A 24,487-nucleotide genomic window follows, 5' to 3' on the forward strand; every position below is an offset into this window, starting at 1 on the left:
GACCCTGAGGGGATGAGGCCATGAAGGGATGAGGGGCAGCAGAAGCCCTGACAGGACAAGGCAGTGGGAAGGCTCGAGGCGGGTGGGTGAGGGACTGGGTGGCTCTAACGTTGGCCTGGGGGTGGCAGTGGGTTGGAGACAAAGAGACCACTCACCCTGATTTTCATCTCTGCAAACAGAGAGCGCTTATTCTCAAGCCCTTCATTATAAAGAGCCTTTGAAAAACCCAGTCTGGAAAATGTCATGGGTCTGATCCCTACGCCCCTTCAGACTCTGGGCAGTGAAATGCTGCAGCCTTGGGAGAGATGTGACTGGGCGAGGCCCTGTCAGTCACACCAGGGGCTGGTACCGTCACACAGTACAAGCCAGCCTGTGCTGTGACACACGGCAACAGAGTGCAAGGCACAGCTCCAGGTGCTCCCCATGAACCTCAGCTCTGGGAGCACTGTCTGCCTCAAGCTCCAGGGGCTGCAGTGGGAACCCGGCTGGGCTCTGCCCTGGGGTCATCCTGCAGGGACAGCTGGAAACAGGGAGCATTCAGCTGCCACAAACAGCCAAGCCAGGGCTGCAGGGCAGCTGCTCCAGCCCGGACTGCACTGCTGTGTGCTGTGCTCTGGGGCTGGGGCTCCCCACACAGGGGACTGGACTGGAGTGCCAGAGGAGACAGAGAAGCTTCAGCTTCAGCCTCACTGAGACGGGTGCATCAGCTGGGAAGAGTGGGGAGGCTCAAGGGGATTCACAGAGCTCATCCTGCTGCAAGGACAAGGAAAAGGGAGTGGGAACTCAGCAGTGAGGAGAGCTGAGGGCTGGAGAGTGGCTCTGAATGACACTAAAATGCCACTGGACGTCTGAGACATTGCTGCTCCTCAGCCAGTGACAGCATGAGTGCCTAAACCTGGGGCTCAGCCCTCCTTGTGGTCAGGGGCAACAAGGAAGGCCAGCAAGTGATGGAGACATCAACGGGCTGGGAATTCACTGGGGGAAAAAAGGGAGCAGTTGAGAAGTAAAAGGCAGGTGGGGGAGTGAACTGTTCAGAGAAGGGCTGAGCTACATCTTGAGCAAGCTGAAAAATGTCATTTGGAGTCCTCCCAGATTGATTTCATTTCAGAAGGTATTGAACAAGTTTAATTTTTGGGAGGTGTCACTCTGCAAACTTGAGCTGTGTTGCCAAAATGCTCAAGCAAGTCTGTGCTGCAGGTGACACCATTTCTTCTTTGGCTGATTCCGGCCCCGTGCTGAGCTCCAGCAGAGCCCTGGCAGAGCCCAGAGCAGCCTCAGCGTCTGCAGAGCCCGGCTGGAAGGAGGGAAAGCAGAAACTGCCCGTCAGCTGAAGGCTCCTGTCCCCTTGTCCCAGCTGCCCGTGGTGCCCAGGCCATGATGGCTGTGCCCAGAGCTGTGCCCAGAGCTGCCCATCAGTGCTGCCTTGGGGAGCAGGGCAGGAGGGCAGGACATGTGCCCAGCCTGCAGCCAGCCATGGCACATCCACCTGCTCAGCAGCTGCCCAGAGCAGGATGCTCCTGTGCTCGCTGCCATCTCCCAAAAGCTCTGAGCCCACCCTGCCAAGCAGACGGGGACCCACCTCATGCCATCCATGGCTGGAAGAAAAGCTGGTCCCAAACGATGTCCTCAGCCTGCTCCAAGGGCACGGCCCATCCACGCCGCAGCTGCTCCCAAGAACTTCCCGATCCCGACGGGACCAACCAGAATGCTTCCTCTAGAAAAACAAACAACAAATTGTTGAAAAGAGATTACAGACAAAAAGGGAAAAAAGAACAAAGGTAAAAATCATATCTCTGTGAGGGGATTGAGGAAGGCCCAAGCCCTGCATGCCAGGGAAAAACCCAGCCATATGTGAGCAAAGCCCAGGCTTTCTCCCTTCCCTCTGCACTGTCCCCCACAATAACCGTGATCCCAAAGCAAACAAGGGCAGTGGAGCTGCCCAAGCCCTTCCTTGCCTGCACAGCAAAGCACCTGTGCACAGATTTGGGAGTCCCACCTCTGCCCTGACCATGGGGGCTTTTTTGTGTCGGGCTGGCTGCCCCAGCCCCAGCCCGGGGCACGGTGGTGCTGGGGGCTGTTGGCAGGGCCAGGAGCCCACTCCCATTTCGTACCCACCCCAGCCCATGCCCCCAGCCCTGCCAAAAGCAGCTGGGCAGCCGACTGAAGGATCAGCTGCATCTGCCTCAGCAAAGGGGGAACCTTTGCTTCCCAGCCAGGCTGGGCAATGCCCAAATCTGGGAGCATTTCCCCAGGTGTGGACTCATCTGCAAATTCCCTGTGGAGTTTGGCTTTGAAGAAGGTGCCACAATCAGAGTGCATCACCTTCAACTGCTGGTGGCCAGGTTGAGGAAGAGGTTGTCATCCTTCATGTCATCCTTCATGTCATCCTTGCTGTCGCCTGCAGCAGCAGCCCCACCCGGTACAGCTTCTCTGGGGGATCCTTCTCCTGCCCTGGGGTGAGACCAGGCTGTCAGGGCTCTGCCCAGGGCCCCAGCTGTCAGGGAACCAGGACAAGCAAAACCTGCTTGGATGGCAGCCACCAGGGCTGGGCAGAGCAGCTCAGCTCCAGCACAAGGGCTGCATGTTCCCATCCCATGACCCTGGTGCAGTGATACAGGCTGGGTTTCTTTGCTTCTCATTGCCAAGGCATGTGTGCAGCTGTAACTTACCAGGGCCCTGCAGCACAGTGTGCCTGTGGCTCTCTCCCTTCTTCTAGGGCAGATGAACATCCTGCATCCAAGGATGACAGAACACCTCTTCTAATGAGGGTCTGGCCAAGGGGTGCATGGATAAACACCACCCAATCAGATTTTGGCACTCTGGGGAGAGAAACCAGAAACTGCCCGTCAGCTGGAGAAGGCTCCTGTCTGCTTTGCCTCACTATTCCCATGCCCAGGCCATGCTGGATGCGCTCAGAGCTGGGCCTGAACTTTCCCATCAATTCTTGGTTTTGGGGGAGAGCAGGACATGTGCCACCTCCTCAGCAGCTGCCAGAGCGGGATGCTCCCGAGCTCGCTGCTGTCTTCCAGCACTGGTATTGCACCCATGCCCAGAGAAGAGGATTCACCTGGAGAGAGCCGTTGTGGCAGCGAGAGCTGGCCACAGCTGAAGTTCCAGCCCCTCCTGAAAGGCATCTTCCCGCAGACCATCTCGTGCAGCAGGATGCCCAGGGACCAGATGGTAGCTGGCTCGCCATGGTACCAGCCAAAGCGGGTCCATTCCAGGGGGCTGTAGGACGGTGTTCCTGTGGAATACAGATGGAGTTCATCAGGGGGATGCTGCTGCTCCCAGAGCCTGGCCCCAGCATCCCTGGGCGAGCGGGGGCTGCATCAGTGGCACACAGGGTGACCACTGTCCTCTCACCAGCATCTGGGACTGGTGTACAAACTTGGGATTGCAAAAGAAGCCACTGGTGTGGGAAGGGGACAGTGGAAGCCCTGGCTAGGCCTGACCATGACATGCAAAGGAAATACACACTGCATGCTGGGGAAAAACCATGCCCTCATTCTCCCTGCCTGCACTGCCCCAAACATATTACAAAGGCAAGACAAACAGAGTAAGTGGAGCAGTCCAAGCCCTTCCTCTTGCCTGCACACAAACCGGCTGTGACACAGGTTCCAACCTCCCTCTCTGCTACCCCCACCCACGGCTCTTTTTGTCAGGCTGGCTGCCCCAGCCCAGCCCCAGTCCTGGGCACAGTGGTGGGCAAAGGCTGCCAGCAGGGCTGGAAGATGGCTCCCCACCCAGCCCTGCTCTAAAGCAACTCAGCTGCAGATTCAGTCCCCTGAGTGGCAGCAAAAGGGAGAATCCCCGCTGCCACACCCAGCTTGGGCTGTGAGATCTTGGGCTGTGAGATGCCAGGAGGGGGAGCACAGCCCTGTGTAGGCTCACCTGCAAAGTGAGTGTAGGCTGTCTCTTGCAGGTAGGTGCCACAGCCAAAGTCAATCAATTTGGCCTGCCTGGTGGCCAGGTCAACCAGGATGTTCTCTGGTTTTATATCGCGGTGCAGGACCCCGCAGCTGGTGCAGTGCCGCACGGCCTCCAGCACCTGCCGGAACAGCTGCCACGCCACCTCCTCGCGCAGGAACCCCCGTGCTTGAATGAAATGCAGGAGGTCCTGAGACTGCTCTGGCCGCTCCAGCACCATCACAATGTCGCTGGGCAGCTCAAGCCACTCCAGCAGCTGGATGACACCGGGGAAGCCAGTGGACACCTTGTCCAGCAGCACAACCTCCAGGGGAGCGCTGGTGCCGTCGGGCTGCGGGAGGAGCACGATGCCGTCAGTGGGGCTGATGCTGTGCTGGGGCTGGGCAACCCCTCAGCCAGCCCGGGATGCTCTGCGCCCTGCGCTGGCCCCACGCCCGCTCCCCCTCGGGATGTCCTGGCGGCTTCCACCATGCCGGTGTGGAAGGGGCTAACAGCGGGCCTGTTAGCTAAAGGAGCAAGAAGAAGCTGAGAAGAAAGAAGAAGCTGATAAGGACCTCTCTCCAAGGCTGTAACCAAGGAGACCAAGAGAATTGAGGGACTGAAGAAAGATAAGAACTTCGCAGCTGCATGAAGTATATTTAGAAAGTTAGTTAAGTCACTGTAACTTTTCACCAATGGTGTTATGTTGATTTATTGTATCCAATAGTTAGGGTAGAAGAAGCATAAACAATTAAAAAGTGTATAAAAGGTCAGCCATGTTCAATAATAAAGTGTTGCCATCTGAAACTGCTTGTGATCCCTGCTTTGTGTCGTGACCGCCTCGACAACGACATTTGGTGACCCCGACGTGATACAAGACCCTTAACAAGATACTCGGGATCCTAGCAATTGGCAACCGTGACCCACGGGGACGTAGTGGGGGAGGCGGCGTTGGTGTAGCTGAGAGTGGCCGGTGAAAGCCACAGGGAGGTCCGGACCTGATTTTCTCCTATCAAGACACCTGGAATTAGGTGAGCCACCAACTAGCGATAATGGGAAATAATTTATCTAAAGAGGAAGAAAGTGTTTTGGCTACATGGAAAGTTTTGTTAAGAAATAAGGGAATCTTTACTTCAGACTATGCCCTTCAAAGTTTATTGCTGTGGGCTAAATCACAGGGTTTTGGCACGGACCCTGGTACAGCATTTAGTGTTAAGGCATGGAAAAAAGTCAGGGACAGACTATGGGAAGTTATCCGAGCGGGAGATAAAAGTGTTGTCGATCTAGCTGTTACCTGGGGATCACTCTTTGAGGCGTTGAAACAATGGAAAACAGAGCAGAAACAAGCAGAGCGGGATGTGGACGAAGAATCAGGGTTGACAATAGAAACTGACGGGGGGGATGAGGCAGACGGGACCTCTGATGGGGAACTTGCTGAAACTGTCCTTGAAGAAGGTGCAGGTGCTGTGGAAGTTGCCAGGCAGGCTACCAAGGCTTCCGGGAAAGCTGCCAGAGTTTCTAGGCCGGCTGCCAAAGCTTCCGGGAAAGCTGCCAGAGCTTCTGGGCTGGATGCCAAAGCTTCTGGGAAAGCTGCCAAAACTTCTGGGAAAGCTGCCAAAGCTTCTGGGAGAACTGCCAAAACTTCTGGGCAAACTGCTGTGGCATCTCCTTATCAGACTCCTAAACCTCTGTATCTCACACCTGCGCAGCAGCTCGCGATGGTGCCTGTATACGATACACCGCTACGCCAGCTAGCTGAACTGTCTTTAGCAGAGAGAGAAACCCAGCCATCTGCCCCCCCGCTTCCCTCTGCTCTAGTCCAGCCATCTGCCCCCCCGCTCCGCTTTCAACTGCATGAACAATCTGCAAGGTCGTATCCTCCGTTACCTAGCAGTGACAGCGAATCAAGTGATGAGTCACCCGCAGTAACACCTGAGTTGGGGCAAGGAACTGTTGTCAGTTTACCTTTTAATAGCTCTAGCCCTACTGCCCCATGGACTTTGCCTCCATGTCAAGTAACTGCTTCCTCGACATCCTCAGGAGTTTTGGGAATTTGTTAGAAAAAAAGCAGTTGAAGAAAATAATTGGGACATAATAGAAAGATTAGGTCCTCCAAAAGTACCTCAGGAGAAGAGTGCTGATGTAATTGCTGCCTGTACTAACCCTATGGCTTTTCCAGTTTTTAAAGCAGCTCCTGGAACAAGGCAGGATGACAGTCATCATGTCTTTGCCTAGAGTTGTACAAGATCTCCAGTCGAAGGTAGCTCAATATAGTATTAATTCCTCTGAGGTAATGTAATTAATACGTGTAATCAATAGATACCTCTGTTGGTGTCCAATTGTTTATTTTGAAAGACCATGAAATACCATGTGGAATACTGTGTCAATGGAGTGATAATTGGGAAGATCAACTGCATATTTTGGAATGGATATTTTTGTCTTTCAGATCTCGGAAAACAGCTCCAGGACTTTATGAGCTTTTTGCAGATATTATCATCAAGGGCCGCAGGCGTTGTCATGAAATTTTGGGACACGACCCTGTGACCATTGTGATACCTGTGCAACAGTGGTATTTTGAATGGTGCTTTCAAAATAATCATGAATTGCAGTCTGCCTTATCTTGTTTTACAGGCCAAATAAAATACCATTTACCTTCTCATCCAATTTTAAAACTGACCAAGGAGATTCCTTTTGAAGGAAAACAAATTTGTTCTCCTGTTCCAGTGGAAGGTGTAACGGTTTTTACGGATGGATCCGGGAAAACCGGAAAAGCAGCTGTAGCTTGGAAAAAGGATGACCACTGGGAATATGAGACAATGATTCAGCAGGGATCTCCTCAATTGGTTGAACTCTGTACTGTTCTTTTAGCTTTCACTTTATTTCCTGATTCTCTAAATATAGTCACTGATTCTATCTATGTTGCCAATTTGGTTAAGCAGTTAGATCAAACAGTGTTGTATAATATCCAAGAGAAACCATTGTTTACCATGTTAATGAAGTTATGGACAGTCATTGGTGCTCGAAAACATCCTTACTTTATCATGCATGTTCGCAGCCACACATCGTTACCAGGATTTTTTGTTGAAGGCAATGCCTATGTAGATTCTCTAGTAGCTGCTGCTGCAATCAAAACCATACCTAATGTGTTGCAGCAGGCAATTTTGTCTCATCAATTTTTTCATCAAAGTGCTCGAGCTTTACAGCAGCAATTTAAATTGTCTCCTGGTGAAGCGAGATCAATTCTTTCTTCCTGTCCTGACTGTCACATGACTCATGTCACTCAGTATTATGGTACCAACCCTAGAGGTCTTTCCGCTTTAGAGGAATGGCAGACGGATGTTACGAAAATGCCAGAATTTGGTCGCTTTAAGTATGTTCATGTTACGGTTGATACCTTTTCTCATGCAATGATTGCTTCAGCATTCACAGGAGAAAAAACTCGTGATGCTATTCGTCATTTTTATCATGCTTTTTCTGTTCTAGGTGTTCCGCGTCACATAAAAACAGATAATGGCCCAGCATATGTTTCACAAAAAATGCAAGCATTCTTTCGTGCTTGGGGCATTGAACATTCAACAGGTATTCCACATGTCCCCACGGGCCAAGCAATTATTGAAAGAGCTCACGGTCTTCTTAAACGTCAGGTTCAAAAACAAAAAGGGGGAATGCAACAGGAGTCACCTCAAGTGAGATTAGATAAAGCTGTTTATGTGTTAAACTTCTTGCGTCCCCTACCTGACTCACAGTTATCTCCAATTTTTTACCATTTTTCTTCTTTGAATGCTAAGCAACCAGATCTCCGTAGAAATGTTAAGGTATGGGTCAAGGATTTAATTACTGGCATGTGGTCTGGCCCAGTGGAATTAATAACCTGGGGAAGAGGTTATGCTTGTGTTTTAACAGATAATGGTCCTCGATGGGTTCCTGCTCGCTGTGTCAAACCTTATCTGGAGCGAGCAGGCAGGGACAAGACGGATGGCTCCGCAGCTGAAGCAGAACGTGCGGATGACACTGGCTAAGGCTATATCTAGATATAAGTCAGGATATGCATTTCATTGCTCTTCATGTGCTTTCATAGTAATTAAAGGGTGTAGTTTTGGTTTAGGCTGACCGAGACAATGCAGGTTTTTGGAACCTTTGTTCTAGTACTCCTGCAGCTCCTTTTGAGCACTTTGGGGTGGTTATAGTTCACGGCTTTATGGGATAGTTAGGAAATTTTAAAGCACCTATAGATGGATGAAAGACAAGAATGATTGTATTAAGAATGGGAATGTTGATTTTGTTGATGGTTGTGATTGTTGTTTTGTGTTTCCCCTCTCTGCTTGGATTTTTGCAAAGGGCCCTGCAAAAATCCATAGCAGCTGTGTTTAAAAACAAAAAGGGGGAATTGTGGAAGGGGCTAACAGCGGGCCTGTTAGCTAAAGGAGCAAGAAGAAGCTGAGAAGAAAGAAGAAGCTGATAAGGACCTCTCTCCAAGGCTGTAACCAAGGAGACCAAGAGAATTGAGGGACTGAAGAAAGATAAGAACTTCGCAGCTGCATGAAGTATATTTAGAAAGTTAGTTAAGTCACTGTAACTTTTCACCAATGGTGTTATGTTGATTTATTGTATCCAATAGTTAGGGTAGAAGAAGCATAAACAATTAAAAAGTGTATAAAAGGTCAGCCATGTTCAATAATAAAGTGTTGCCATCTGAAACTGCTTGTGATCCCTGCTTTGTGTCGTGACCGCCTCGACAACGACATGCCGGGGCTCGGCTCATCCCCGCCCGGCACGGCCCAGCTTCTCCCGCTGTCCCGGCTCACTCACCAGCTCGCTCCAGTGTCAGATGCGGTTCCGTGGCACCCTCTTGATGGCCACCTGCAAGCCAAGGGGAGCAGCGGACTGAGCTCAACGCCCACCCCTGCCCAGCCCCATCCTCCTCCTCCTCCTGCCCCCCCTCCTCCTCCGCCCGCCGCCGGCCCCGCCACTCACCGGGGCGCCGTCCGAGAGCCGCGTCCCCGAGCAGACGCTGCCGAATCCTCCACACCCCAGCAGGGAACCCAGGCGGTACCGCTCCTGCAGGGGCTCCTGCGCCTTCCCTGCGGGCAGGACGCGGCTGTCAGCGCTCGGCCCGGGGCCAGCAACGGCCCCCGAGCGCCCCTCACCCGCCCCGGCCCGGCCATCCCCCGGCGTTCGGTTTTCCGAACGCGACCTGGGAGCTGCGGGGCCGGGGGCCGCGCTGCCGAGCGGTGGAGCTCGGGCCGGGAAAGCCGCAGCAGAGGCGGTGGGAGATGCAGCGCCGCCTATGTCCTCCGCGGGCCCCGGGAGGAGCCGGGGCCGGGGCCGGGGCCGGGGCCGGGGCTGGGGTCGGGCCAGATGGAGCCAAAAGCCGGCGATGCCGCCCCAGCCCCAGGCATTGACGCCCGCCCAGCAGCGCCACCGCCAGCACGGCCAGAGCCGGGCTGGGACCAGACCTCGGTGGGACGGCCGGGGGCGGGCACGGGGCAGCCCCGCCCGGGGCCGGGGGCGGGCCGGGGGCATGGCCCGGCCGGGCACGGGGAGAGGGAGGCGGGGAGAGGAGGGGAGACCGGGAAAGGGAGAGCGGGAGAGGTACGGGACAGCGGGAGAGGGAGAGGAGAAGGGAATCTAAAGTTTCTTCTGTCGGTGTTGCTGCTGCTGCCGCTGCCGCCGCTGCCGCTGCCGCTGCCACTGCTGCTGCCACTGCTGCTGCCGCTGCTGCAACTGAATCTCCGGGGCCGTTTGTCCCCGTGTCCGTTTGTTCGTTGCCCGCTCGCCCCCGCCTCGAGCCCCACGTTCCCCGAGGGCAGCCCCTGAGCCTGTCCAAACACGGGAACTTTGCCGAGTTCAGCCAAGAGCCAGAGTCTGGACTCCTGCACAGTGGCTCAGGAATCCCCTCGGTCCCTGCTGTGCATTGTCCCTGCTGAGGGTCAAACACTCTCAGAGCGCATTCCCTGAATGCAGAATTTGTACCTGACCCAAGCACTGCACTTACCTCTCCAACATTGCTTTCCAAGAAAAACAGGGGAAGCCAAACTGTGTGCAGGTCATGGTAGCTTAAAATGTCTAAAACTTGCCAACTCATGGATCTTAGAAGTGAGATCTGTTTGGAATTAATGGGATGGACAACTAGTGCAAGATGGCAAAGGGGAGCATAAAAATAAATCGAGAAAAACGTCTTGAATTGTTTCAATTTTCAGTTAATTTCTTAAAAGCTCTTTCAGTTTTACCAGAATCTTCTCCTCAATCCTGTTTGTTTTTTCCAAGAACCTTGCCTGGAGAACGAGGTGCAGCTTCTGTCACAAGGTTGCCACCAACTGCAGCTTTCCACACTGTGTGTGCAGCACAACTCTTGCAGCAAAGCAGGACAAATATTTGAAGAACTTGACAGCTTGTTCTTTTCTTTTCCTTGTGGGCTGGGCAGTTGTGCCATTGGTAAGGTTTTCATTGTTACTGTTCTACCCTAAGAAAACATGACAGGCTACCAAGAACTCTTGGGGAATGCAAGCCTGACTGAATGCAAAGAAAGAATCTCCAGAGCCTGCAGCCAGAAGTGGAGAGCTGTGTGATCATCATTCCGACACCCCCAAGGACATCTTGAAAGTGATCTAGAAGATGAAAATGGGCTGACAGAGGGAGTTTGTTTCTGTGCTCACTTCAGATTCTTCTACATCTGAAATCAATTCTACAGTCTCCATCTAAATCAAGAGTACAGTCAGTTCATGAAAAGCCCCAGAACAATCTGCACCTCTCAGGAGATGACTGAAAGAATCTGAAAAGGAAAAATGCAGGAGAAATGCATTTCTCAGCACTGTGGTATTTGCCTGCCTGAAACCCTCCTCCATTTCCACCCCATCCCTGGATCTGTTGGTGTCAGTTCTGTATTCGGTGGTGCCTCCAGCCCTGAATCCCCTCATCTACAGCCTGAGGAACCAGGAGCTCAAGGCTGCAGTGTGGAGACTGATGACTGGACATCTTAGGAAGCATTAAACTGATTGCCAATTTCTGCAAATCACTTGTAACAAAATTAATTTTTGATAGTTCTGTTGGTTTGGTTCTTTGATTTCCCTGTCTTTTTTTTTTTTTTTTTTTAATATTCTCCCTAACGCTAGATCATTGTTTCTGTTATTTCTGACTTTGTTTCTCTCCACATTCACCATGGCCGCAGACTGTGACAATGAGGAGCTGTGTACTCAGTGGCTTTAGATGAATTAAGAATCTCCCAGCAGAGTTTTCTTCAGAGATGCCCTTTTGTTGCCTTCTCTGGAGCTGTAGCAGCAATGTCTGTGTGCAGAGCTGGGGGCAGATCAGTGCTGGCCCAGCAGCTGTGCCCAGCAGCAGCAGCAGCACTTGGTGTTGGCAGTGTTGCTGCCGTGGCCCTGCCCCGCTGCCCTGGTGGCCCTGGTGTTGCTGCAGGGCCTGAGTGCTCTCGGGGCCGGGCACAGTCCTGGGGGTGGCAGTGCCGGGGCTGCAGCAGGGACAGGCCATGGGCACTGCTGGGGCAGTGCTGACGCCTCAGGCCAGGCCCTGGGGGCTGCAGGCTCCTTGCCCAGGCTCTCTCAAGAACACGGCCAGGCCAATGCTCAGCACAGAAAAGCCCCAGGCTGAGCAGCCCCAGGGTGAGCAGCCCCAGGCTGGCTGTGGGCAGGCTGGGGGCAAACAGCATGGCTGGGGCTCTGCAAGGGCCCTGGGGGAGACGGGAAGGAGCAGCAGAGCAGGGGCTGATCCATCCCCAGTGTGCTGCACAGCCCAGGGCAGCGTCCCAGAGCATCCTCATGGAGCTGCCAACAACATCCCCCCTCTGCAGCCCTGGCCTCTCCCCCAGTTCACACAGGTGCCGCATCCTTGCAGGCACAGCCACGGCAGCACTGGCTCAGGAGCCCCTGTTTGCATTGCACACAGCAGGCAGGAGCACCCCCATGCTGTTGCTTGTGGGGACATGAACCTGAGGGAGCACAAATGCCATCAGCCCCTGGGGCCAGCAAGGACTGGGGGACACCAGGGAAACCACTCCGGTTTATTGTGACAAACATTTGAGATCACCAAGTCCAACCTGCACCCTAACACTACCTTGTCTACCCAGAGCATCGTCCAGTTAACCACCGCTCCCTCATGTGCTTTCAACCAAACTTCTCTTCCAGACCCCTCACCAGCCTTGTTGCCCTTCTCTGGACACGCTCCAGCCCCTCCATGTCCTTCCTAAATTGGGGACCCAGAACTGGACACAGCACTCGAGGTGTGGCCTCACTAGTGCTGAGCACTGGAGAAGAATCACTGCCCTGCTCCCGCTGGCCACATCATTCCTGATCCAGGCCAGGAGCCATTAGCCTTCTTGGCCACCTGGGCACACTGCTGCCTCATGTCCAGCCTGCTGTCCATCAGTCCCTGCAGGTCCCTTTCTGTCTGGCTGCTGTCCAGCCACTCTGTCCCCAGCCTGTAGCACTGCAGGAGTTGTTGTGGCCAAAGTGCAGGACCCAGCACTGGGACTTGTTCAACCTCACCTTGTTGGATTTGGCCCCTTGATCCAGCCTGTCCAGGGCCCTCTGCAGAGCCCTCCTACCCTCCAGCACATCCACACTCACACCCAGCTTGGTGTCATCTGCAAATTTGCCGATGCTGGACTCAATCCCCTCACGCAGATCATCAGTGCAGATACTGAAATCCACACTGGCTGGCTCTGATCCCTCGGCCATCCTGTAGGTGCCCTGTGATGGCTCTCAAGGTCATCTGTTCCATAACCTTGCCGGGCACCCAAATCAGGCTGACAGGCCTGGAGTTCCCCAGATCCTCCTTCCAGCCCTTCTTGGGGATGGGCTCATGTTGGCACCTCCAGTCCTCTGGGACCTCCCTGCTGATCCAGGACTGATGGTAAATGATGGAGAGCAGCTTGGGGAGATCATCCACCAGCTCCATCATCCCTCTAGGATGGATCCCATCTGATCCCAGAGACACCTGTGAGCACCTGAGTGGCTCAGCAGGTCCTCAGCTGCTTCCTCCTGGATTCCAGGGGGCTGTTCTGCTCCCTGTGCCCATCTACCAGCTCAGGAGAAGACTTGTCCTGAGGATGGCCTGTCTTATTGTTGAAAACTGAGGCAAAGAAGGGGTGAAGTACCTCAGCCCATTCTTCATCTTTGGTAATCATATCCCTCACAGTAAGAAATGCAGGTTGTCCTTACCCCTCCTTTTGACATTAACGTACCTATAAAAACATAATAATTAACCTTCACAGAAGTATCCAAGTTAAGTCCTGACTGAGCTTTTACCTCTCTAATTTTCTTTCTGCATGACCTAACAACATCCTTAAACATTTCTTGATTTACCTGCCTCTATGTCCAAAGGTGCTGCACCCTCTTTTTAATCCCTAGAAATATCCTTTTTAATCCCTTTTTAATCCCCCTTTTCCTTGAAAAGCTCCATGCCCAGCCAGGCCAGTCATTTCCCCCTCTGGGTCATCTTTCTGCACAAAGGGGGCAGCCTACTCTTGCCCCTTCAAGATTTCTTTTTTCAAGTGTTTCCATCCTTCCTGGAACTAGTTGTTTTTAAGGGCTGTTTTTTTAAAAAAATCAATACCTGATTTGGTACTCCCCAAATCTGCATCCTCAACAGGCCAAAGTCTGCCCTCAAAAGTCCAGTGTAGAAGATTTATTGATGACCTTCCTTCTTTTACAGAATATTTAAAAAGTCAATAATTTCATTGTGACTGTGCCCCAAACAGCCTCTGACCAGCACTTCTCCCACCAGCCCTTCTCTGTTCATGAACAGCCGGAGACAGAGCTTTCCTTGGGAGTGGGAATTGCAGGAAACCTCCCCAAAGTGCAGCTTGGAAGGTTCAGGCTGGAGCTGAGGAGAAAGCAAAGTCCCTGCCAGGGTGGAATTGTGGTGCTCGAGGTGTGGCAGAGTGAGGCTGGGCCATGGCCGGCTCTGTGTGCCAGGAGCCAGCAGCGCTGGGTGCAGGGAGCCCAGGGAGGGCACAGAAATGCTGGCTGAGAAATGCTGGGGCACAGCGAGAGGGGCGAGTGCAGCCGGCCAGGGCACAGGAGCAGCACGCACAGGGGGCACAGCCTGCAGGACAGATGGCCAAGGGCTGGGCAGGGCTGGCAGGGCCACAGGCACCCAGGCCTTTGTGCCCTGGGCTCGGGCAGCGCCTCTGGAGGCCCCACAGCAGGAACTTTCCTGGCAGGGGCTGCACTTTGGCTCTCCCTCGGCCTCCCTGGCCAGGCTGGCAGGGGCTGCAGGTTGATGGCATTTGTCCTTGCTGCCCCTCACATCCCCCTGCCCCACAGAGAGCCCCGAGCCACCCGTGAGGGACAGGCCCTGCTGGCCCAGGCTGGGCTCAGGGCTTGGCCTTTCTGCTTCCCCCAGCCAGCCCAGGCCTTGCTCAGCATTGCAGTTCCCTGCCCAGAGCCTTGGGCTCCCTGCACTCCTGGCCTCAAGGATCTGCTCTCACCAGTCCCTGGGGAGCCTTTGGCACTCCCTGCCCTCCCTGGGGCCCAGCCATGCTCCAAGGCACTTGGAGTTTTGCTGCTGACTCCTTGAGCAGCTTCTTCATCCTTCTCTCAGTGCCTGAGGCTCCTGGACCCAGCCCCGAATCCACCGTGGGGCTGATTGAAACACAGAAAGCCCTCAGGAGCTCTTTGTCTCCCTTAAATCGTCCTCCAAGTCTCCAGGGCTTGTGAAGCTGCTTGGAGTCAGTCTGGAGTTCTGTTAAGGAGGGAGATTTCAAAGTGCACCGACGGCATGATGTTTGGTTTTAATCACGTGTGTGGGGTTTTATTTTTCAGTTCAGAAAAGAGGTGAAAGAACGATTCCCCAGGTGATCTTGATGCTGAATGTCTCCCTAGGAGATCTGGGCATGGAGAGGAACAAGCCCCTTGCAGGCTGACCCATTTTGGACAACCTGCTCCTCACCCCAGCCTCACCATGTCTGACATGGCCCACCTGGGACTGACATCCCAAAACATAAAAAAGTATGCATTTTTAAAATAAATAAGATTGATTAATTTATAAAATTATAATTATAGTTTTAAAATTTATATTAGTATTACTGTATATTTCTATTACCTTTGATATTTATGTGAAAAATTGAATACATTTTTAGCAATCAAAAATTATTTGTCATTGGTTTTAAATAAAACAATTCCTTTCATTAAATCATTGACCACTATTGGCCATTTATTTCTCCTTCTTAATGCTAATTAGTGCTATTTTTAGATCTTTTGACATTTTTTTTATTATTTTCACGCACAGGGTAAAAGGGGCCACTTTGGGGTCCCTGGAGACATTTCTGGGGCACATTTGGGGCTGTTTAGGGTCTGGGCAGTGGGATAAACAAGTCCACTGAATTTAAGGATCAAATAATTATCTTTATTATTTTTGCAAGCAAGAATAAGCAGGGACAGCGCTGGGCGGCCCGGAGTCTCCACTCCACTTTGGCTCACAAAATTCCTATCCCCTCAGTCCACCTTCTATTGCCTTCTTCTCCGGGTTTAGGGATGACGTGATCTGTCTTCTGCGCTTGCTCATTCAGTTGCTAGGGGGTCTTTTTCTGTCTTCTGGTGGTCGTGGGATGAAGGCTTACTCCCCCTTAGCCTTCCTCTTTGTGAACGCGTAGTGAACTTATGCCTTATAAGGCATATCTGTACAGAACACTATACACTTTTCTGCAAGCTAAGCAATTCTTAGTAGTACTATACACTTTCTGCAAGAGAAGCAATTCTAGCGAGTTTAAGGATTGTTGTTACAGCTGCTTCTCATTACTTTCCTTGGGAGTGGGAATGCCTCTAAGACATAACTTTACAATGGAATTCCCAAAGCACTATAGTAAACCAGCAACCATATGTATCTGCACAAGAAGTTTTTTTGGCTATTTAACTATTGTTTTATAACATATAGTTATTTAGCTATTGATTTAATTAATGAACAAATGTATTACTACTTATTACAAATCCCCCATTTCTTTTTTTTCCAATTTTGTTCATTACATCTTTCTAGTTCTTTCCTAGCAAGCAGTAAATGAGCTGCCGCATCATTTAAGCTATGTGCACTAATTATAGGTGCTAACTTCCTTAGTTTCGTCATCATATTCCAATTCATAATGAATAGAACTGCTGACAAAATAAAACCAAGCACAGTCAATATCAACAGAACAAAAATGGGATGGCATATACTGTTTAGGACCCCTGCGGCATTAGGAGACAAACCGAAAATGGTATCCCATTGGATGTCACTCTGCAAATGCCAGTGGCTCAGCTGAGAGCTCTGGCAGTGACTGACACTGCACTGAGAGGGGCCACAGTCCTGCAAGGGGCTTTCATCAGGAGCAAACAGCAGCCTGGAGGGTGGGCAACGCTGGATCTGTACCACTGAGTGCTCATCATTCACCTGAATGTGGAGCTGCCCCCAAAGTTGCCATGCATCGCTTTTTCTTTTTCTCCTCTTGGGTATATTTTGGAGCAGCTGTTCTATGTGGCTTTTGATGGTGATCCTGTGGGAAGCAGCCATTTGCCTGCTGTGCTATCCTCACAACTAATACTATCTCCTCATTCCCTGTAGTTTTATTTGGGGTTTTTGATCTATTTGTTGGATTGGTTTGTGTGGGTTTGTTTGTTTGTTTGGGTTTTTGACTGATTTGGTTTGAGTATTTTGTTTGCTTTTTTATAAATGACTAGTGAAGTTGTCCAAACTCAAGAAAATATAAAGCAGGCTCGACTTTGCAGAAATTACTTTGGGCAGGGTTTAGCTGCATCTCCCAGGCTTAGGATCACTAGTATATTTTCAGGTTTTGCTCTGCATCATCAGCCTGCCCAGACTCCGCTGGGTCTTTCACAAATGGAGAAGACAATGGACATTGTGCCAAGCTTCCTTTCAAACAGAAAAACCTGCGTCAGCATGACAGAAAAGAAGAAGGAGAAAAAAAGAAATCCCCAGTTAGAACTGAACCAGTGTCCCACCATCTTCCTCTCCACTGCTATTAATTTTGTACATTTAGAGGCAAATCTGGGTCTAAAGCTAGCATCTCTAAGTTCCTGATGCTGTTTTCTACCCTGCAGCCTTGACTGGCCCTGATGTGACTGACTGCTGGGCAAGTGGGGCTGGGGATGCTCAGCCTGGAGAGAGGAGACACTGGGAGGCCTCACTGTGGCTCTGCAGGACTGGAAGGGTCCCGCAGGAAAGAAGGGGACAGAGTGCTCAGCAGGGCCTGTGCTGACAGGACAAGTGGGGATGGCTTTCAGCTGCAGCAGGTTGATTGAAGCTGCATCTAAGGAAGCTGCTCTTTTCCACTGGGGGTGGTGAGGCACTGGCCCAGGCTGTGCACAGAGGCTGTGCATGCCCCATCCTTGGCAACAGGGCTCTGAGCAGCATGCTCTGGGGGAAGACTGCTCAGCTGGGAACAAGATGTTGTTCTTCAGGCCCCTTCCAAGCCCAACCGTTCAGGGACTCCATCATTCCATGGTCCCCACTGTCCACTTCAGACTGAGCCTGGACTCCTGGGAACTGTGATGTCACAGCCCACACTCCAGCTGGAACTTCCAGCATCCAGCAAAGAGCACAACACAACCGTTGGCCGTTGTGTTCGCACGCTCTTCACCCTGCTCCTGCCCACTCTGCTTGTCACCTGCAGCTCGATAACCTCATCAGTCCTAAAAGCTCCTTATTGCCTGGATTTTGTCATCCAGCCCTGCAGGATGCTCCCCTTTGTTCTGAGGAAGGTATGGTGCCATTCCATGGAGGTGGACACCCCTCAGCTGCCCGGGTGGGCTGGAGCTCTGTGGGGATGGAGTGGGACAGGGACCCCACTCTGAGGTTTTGCTACCTCTGCAGGCTGTCCCAGACAGAGAGGAGAAGATGGAGGTGGATACAAAGATTGACATGGAGGATGAGATGGAAATAGACGGAGAAGACCCTGGAGAGGAAGAGATGGATGTGGATGTGGATGAGGAAGAGGAGATGGAATTGGATATGGAAGAGTCCATTGAGGACATGGACATTGATTAAAAGGGTGAGGAAGAGGCCATGATCTTGGCATGAAGAGCAATGCCAGCAGCAGGACAGGCAGAGTGGGTCTCCTGCTGCCAGGCTGGGGCTGGGCTGGGTGCTCCCTGCTCAGGGACATTGTACCCAGGGCACTGAATTCTGGTGGCCATCCACAGCCTGTCCTGTGCCTCCTTTCTGCGCACAAGCTCCGTCCCAGACCCAGCCAGGCTCAGTTCTGGTAGCAGAGTCCTGCTGCTGGGCCAGCATGTGCCAGCCTGGGGGCACATGCAAGAGCCCTCTGTGCCTGACTGGAGTGACCGTGGCATTTGCTTTTCTTCCAGGTGCGATGGACATCATGGAGGGAGATGCCACCTTTTTGTACATACGTTTTACACTTTGATGTTGTCTTTAGGATATAGGTTTTATGCCTTTTTGTCTTCTGTAAATACGTTTCATATATTTTTTGTTAGATAGGTTTTTCTGTATATATGTTCTATCGATTGTTGTTGTTACAAATATTCTTGCAATGTAAATATATTCTGTATTTTTGCTGCTGTTCTTCTCTAATAAACAAATTTTATTTTTCACACCCCAGTTCTCCTTGCATTTGCTTCAGGCACAGGCAGCATATTGCCAAGGTGTAGTTTCCACTTACTCCAGGTTCCCAGGGCTGGAGGTCAGAAGTAGATGAAGGGGGAAAAAAATCCACAATTAAGAGTGTCCATGACACCCAGAGCCAAAAGAAGCCCAGGGGATCAGGAAAGAGGGTAGCACGTGCTCCAAACCACAGCAGAAATGAAATGAGAGCTCTCACTTCCTCAGAAAGAGGAAGCCTGAAGAAAGGAAAAAACGTCTCCCCACAAGTTGCTTTGCTTTTTTTTCATTGATTGTCTCTTCTATCATGTGGTGGAAACCCAGAAAAATGAAGGTCAGGAGAAGCATGGTTTATTGGGAACATTCCTGCATTGTAGACAATCCTTGTGCAAATCATCCCATGCAGCACTCACATGTTTAATTGCTTCTCTTCCTGGGGAAGCAGAGTTGCTTTATTTACTCCAAGCAAGATTTTCTCCCTCCTCCCTGGCAAAGAACAAGCTCCCATCCTGGCAAGCGCTCGCTGCTTTCCTTAACACTCATCACACCCATGCTAAGGAGAGTGGAGCAGGTTAATTTATCACTTGTTGCAAGTTCTAAGTCCTTCTTAGATAAGGACCATGCTCAGATGAGTGACAGTGAAGCAAAATGGCAAGCCAGGAATACATTGCCCTGCACACAACATCCTCCATTCCCATGGATGGTTTCTCACTGGCACACAGGAGGAAGGAAAGGAACACAAATGCATCATTGTACATCAAGTCATACATGTTGAGGGATGAACAGATCTCACAGGGATATGGAAACCCCCCCTGAAAAGCAGTTCAGAGAAATCCTGAGCTGTTTTGTGGTCCTAGGCATGAAGATGCTCAGGATCTTCCACAGATGCTCAGCAGGCAGCAGGATTGTGGCTGGATGTCACTCTGCAAATGCCAGTGGCTCAGCTGAGAGCTCTGGCAGTGACTGACACCACACTGAGAGGGGCCACAGTCCTGCAAGGGGCTTTCATCAGGAGCAAACAGCAGCCTGGAGGGTGGGCAATGCTGGATCTGTACCACTGCGTGCTCATCCTTCACCTGAATGTGGAGCTGCCCCCAAAGTTGCCATGCATCACTTTTTCTTTTTCTCCTCTTGGGTATATTTTGGAGCAGCTGTTCTATGTGGCTTTTGATGGTGATCCTGTGGGAAGCAGCCATTTTCCTGCTGTGCTATCCTTGCAACTATTACTATCTCTTCATTTCCTTTGGTTTTATTTGGGGTTTTTTATCTATTTGTTTGATTGGTTTGCTTCATGGGTTTGTTTGTTTGATTGATTGATTTGGGTTTTTGTCTGATTTGGTTTGAGTTTTTTGTTTGCTTTTTCATAAATGACTGGTGAAGTTGGCAAAGCCAAACTCAAGATAATGTAAACCAGGATCAGCTTTCCAGAAATTGCTTTTGGCTGGGTTTAGCTGCATTCCCCAGGCTCAGGATCACTAGTATATTTTCAGGTTTTGCTCTGCATATCAGCCTGCCCAGACTCCGCTTGGTGTTTCACAAATGGAGAAGACAATGGACATTTTGACAAGCTTTCTTTCAAACTGAAAAACCTGGGTCAGCATGACAGAAAAGAAGAAAAATAAATCACCAGTTAGAACAGAACCAGTGTCCCACCATCTTCCTCTCCACTGTTATTAATTTTGTACATTTAGAGGCAAACCTGGGTCTAAAGCTAGCATCTCTCAGTTCCTGATGCTATTTGCTACCCTGCAGCCTTGACTGGCCCTGATGTGACTGACTGCTGGGCAAGTGGGGCTGGGGATGCTCAGCCTGGAGAGAGGAGACACTGGGAGGCCTCACTGTGGCTCTGCAGGACTGGAAGGGTCCCGCAGGAAAGAAGGGGACAGAGTGTTCAGCAGGGCCTGTGCTGACAGGACAAGGGGGGATGGCTTTCAACTGCAGCAGGTTGATTGAAGCTGCATCTAAGGAAGCTGCTCTTTTCCACTGGGGGTGGTGGGGCACTGGCCCAGGCTGTGCACAGAGGCTGTGTATGCCCCCATCCTTGGCAACAGGGCTCTGAGCAGCACGCTCTGGGGGAAGACTGCTCAGCTGGGAACAAGATGTTGTTCTTCAGGCTCCCTTGCAAGCCCAACCGTTCAGGGACTCCATCATTCCATGGTCTCCACTGTCCACTTCAGATGGAGCCTGGGAACTGTGATGTCACAGCCCACGCTCCAGCTGGAACGTCCGGCACCCAGCAAAGGGCACAACACAACCGTTGGCCGTTGTGTTTGCACGCTCTTCACCTTGCTCCTGCCCTCGCCTTTCACTCTTCTTATCCCCCCAATAGCCCGATCATTCCTGACAGCTCCTGAGTTCTTGGATTTCCTCTTCCAATCCCTGCAGGATGCTCCCCTTTGTTGTGGGGAAGGTATGGTGCCATTCCATGGAGGTGGACACCCCCCACCTGCCCAGGTGGGCTGGAGCTCTGTGGGGATGGAGTGGGACAGGGAGCCCACTCTGAGGTTTTGCTGCCTCTGCAGGCTGTCCCAGACAGAGAGGAGGAGATGGAGGTGGATACAGAGATTGATAGAGAGGAGGACATGGAGACGGAGGGAGCAGACACTGGAGAGGAGGAGATGGAGGTGGAGGTGAAGGTGGAAGAGGAGATGGATGTGGATATGGAAGAGTCCATTGTGGACATGGATATTGATTAAGAAGGTGAGGAAGAGGCCATGATCTTGGCATGAAGAGCAATGCCAGCAGCAGGACAGGCAGAGTGGGTCTCCTGCTGCCAGGCTGGGGCTGGGCTGGGTGCTCCCTGCTCAGGGACATTGTACCCAGGGCACTGGATTCTGGTGGCCATCCGCAGCCTGTCCTGTGCCTGCTTTGCTCCACACAAGCTCCATGCCAGACCCAGCCAGGCTCAGTTCTGGTAGCAGAGTCCTCCTGCTGGGCCAGCATGTGCCAGCCTGGGGGCACATGCAAGAGCCCTCTGTGCCTGACTGGAGTGACTGTGGCATTTGCTTTTCTTCCAGGTGCGATGGACATCACAGACAGAGTCACCACCCTTTTGTATATATGTTCTACAGGTTGTTGTTGTTCTTTAGAATGTAGATTGTAGGGCTATTTTTGACTTCTGTAAATACATAGTTTTGTTAGGTAGGTTTTGCTAGGTAGGTTTTTATGTATATATGTTTTATCTATTGTTGTTGTTACAAATATTCTTACAATGTAAATGTATTCTGCATTTTTGCTGCTGTTTTTCTGTAATAAACAAATTTTATTTTTCACACCCCAGTTCTCCTTGCATTTGCTTCAGGCACAGGCAGCATTTTGGAAAGTGGTTGTTTCCACTTGCTCCAGGTCGCCAGGACTGGGGATCCCTGGCACAGCTACCCCAGGAGTGGGGGTCCCTGTGCACAGAGGGGTTCCCCTGACAGAGGTGAGCCTCTCCTTGCAGTTTCTCTGGACACACATGGGAGCTGTAGGGGCAAAGCCCAGCGTGCCCTGGCCCATGGATCCCATGTTGGAGCAGGGCTGAGCCTGTGTGCTCCTGCAGAGCCTCAGCCATGGCTCTTCCCTGGGCAGCCCCAGGGCTAAGGAGGGAGCACTGGGCTGTGGGCAAGCCCTGCTCCTGGGCACCCTGAGGGGCTGGATCCAGCCTGGAGGGAGCCTCAGCCCTACAGGGACCAAGATTTCCTTTGGAAACCCCCTCTCTCCCCAGACTCTGCTGAGCACAACAAGAATTGATCCTCCTAGTTGAAGGTGTGACCTTCATTGGCACAAATTTGTCCCTTGCACTTTCTAGCACAGCAAATGTCAGTGCTCGTAATCCCTGTTCTGCACACTCTGCTCAGGCAGCAAAACATCTGAACCTGAGGGAACATCTGGAATTAGCACCAACCTGCAGAGAGCTCCAGGGGGAGAACCTACCCCCAAGCACCACGAGAAATACTTGACACTGATAGTCTGGGGCAGAGCTGAAACTAAAGTATTTTAATGCAAAGAGAGAGGATTTTTTATTGCTGAATTCATTCTCCAAGAACAAGAATGGAAGCTTTTGGTCTCCTCACCTGCCACTGATGTGTATTGCCAAGGTTTTGCTTCTGGCTTATGACTGATTTTGATGAATCTGTTCAGAACTCTGATGCTGTTCCTGGCTAAGGTGCAGAGATGATATTTCAGAGCCAGATGAGCTCAGCACATCTTGTGCAATGCAGAATGTCCAGAGCCAGACATTCAGGCCATGCAAACTGATACTTTTTCATCTCTGTGCAAAGATCAGTAGTAGGACATCCCTGATGTACCACACATTTCTCAGAGCTGTCCCTTTCACCCAGCTCTCCCCAGTCACTTCACAGACTTCACTCTAAGCAGTTTCTGATAGAGCTCAGTAGCACATGGGATTTAATCCTGGTTTTTGTTCATCTTCTGCAGAGCTGTCTCCAGACACAGTGTGTGGGCACTGTCTGACAGCAGCAGCATTAACGTGTCACCTCCCCGACACTGAGGTTCATGTCACAACTTTTCATCAAAAGCAGCAAATCAATGATTCCCACTGGGTCCCACAAAGCTCCGTGGGGAGTTTGTGTGGCTGCAGTTCCAGCACCAGCCCTGGCGCTCAGAAATTTCAGGAGGAGATACAGAAGGAATCAGCCATTCATAGAGAACAACATGAGTTTGCAGGGCCCAGATCCCCACAACAGAGTCCCCAGACTCTGCATTTACACTTTGGCCTCTGTGCCTTACTTTTCCTCTCACTAAAGTCCTGACAATTTATCTCATGCTTAGGTTCCCAAGATAATTCAAAGCAGCTTTAGGAGCAGGGATATATGGGAACTGTCCCAAGGCTCAACAAAATTTCTCTCCTCAGGCCTGACAATTCTAGCTAAGGAGAGAGGAAAAGCCTGCATGAAAGAGGTGTGAAATCAAAGCAGTAATCAAATTGAGGTATAATGAGAGCAGCTGAAGAGGTTTTCAGTGTTCAGAACAAGATTAGCAGCTCCAGGCACAGGAGGGATGTGACATTTCCCCCGCTGTAACAACTCTGTCATGCAAATTGCATCTCAAATCCTCCTCCCCAGCTCTGGGACCTGTTCAGCCACAAACGTGGTGCTGAATTTTTAAAGCAAAGTGGAAGCTGGTCAGAGAGGTGGTTTGCAAATAAAAATCACAGAGGACAGTTTGGAAGCACCAGCTGGAGCAGAGAGGGACAGAGCCTGGCCCTGGGGGGCAGCACAGCCACAAAACACATGCCTGAAACTCTAAGAAATTAAAGAACTTGCCACTGGTTTTCCCTCAGGAGCTACAGAAGGTGCTTTATGGAATCCCTGCCTCCTTCACACATGCATCAGCATGCAGGAGAGCGCAAGGATAAAGATTACAGCACCTGCTGCTGCTGCTTCCATCTCCTGACTCAAATCTCACCAAAATCTGTCACGATTGGGCCTTTCCAAAGTCTCAGATTCACTTGGTCCTTGCAGGATTTTGGTTCTGAGGAGCATGAAGGGAGATGAAGGCACTTGCAGACACCAGAGATGCAGTTGGTGCCTGAGGTGCATTTCACTGCCCAGGTTAGTGCCTCTAAAACCATCAAAAGCAGCCCCTTTGACAGCACCAAGCCAAGAGCAGAACACCAGGGCCTGCACTCTTGCTTCGGCAAGAACCCCTTGTGTGAGGACACGAGGCTTGACTCCATTTTCATCAGAAGGCTGATTTATTATGTTATATATTATACTAAAATACTACATTACAACTACACTAAAAGAACAGAGAGAAGAAGATCAGAAGGCTACCAAGACAAGAATAGAATAGGAATGAATAACAAAAATCCTGTGACTACTCACAGCCTTGGCACAGGTGGCTGTGATTGGTCACTGATTGAAAACAATCCACGTGGACCAATGACAGATGCACCTGTGGCCTTCCACAGCAGCAGATAGTTATTGTTTACATTTCTTTTCTGAGGCTCTCAGCTCCTCAGGACAGGAAAAATCCCAGCAGAGGCTTTTTCCCTAAAATATCATGGCTA

The 24,487-nt window shown here is 51.3% G+C and overlaps 1 protein-coding gene and 2 long non-coding RNA genes across 3 annotated transcripts in view; 2 read left to right on the forward strand and 1 right to left on the reverse strand.

Moving 5' to 3' along the window:
• Positions 1–24,487, reverse strand: part of LOC135306049 (zinc finger protein 420-like) — a 415,160-nt gene that overhangs the window by 292,756 nt on the left and 97,917 nt on the right. The gene's annotated exons all lie outside the window — the stretch shown is intronic.
• Positions 17,313–18,395, forward strand: LOC135305719 (uncharacterized). Its single transcript, XR_010366704.1, has 3 exons — positions 17,313–17,615; positions 17,728–17,905; positions 18,222–18,395. It is a non-coding gene; the product is annotated as an uncharacterized LOC135305719 (long non-coding RNA).
• On the forward strand, positions 20,715–21,628 carry LOC135305706 (uncharacterized). Its single transcript, XR_010366687.1, has 3 exons — positions 20,715–20,884; positions 20,997–21,174; positions 21,492–21,628. It is a non-coding gene; the product is annotated as an uncharacterized LOC135305706 (long non-coding RNA).

The sequence above is a fragment of the Passer domesticus genome, chromosome 8 (assembly GCF_036417665.1).
Source record: "Passer domesticus isolate bPasDom1 chromosome 8, bPasDom1.hap1, whole genome shotgun sequence".
Taxonomy (NCBI): Eukaryota; Metazoa; Chordata; class Aves; order Passeriformes; family Passeridae; genus Passer; species Passer domesticus.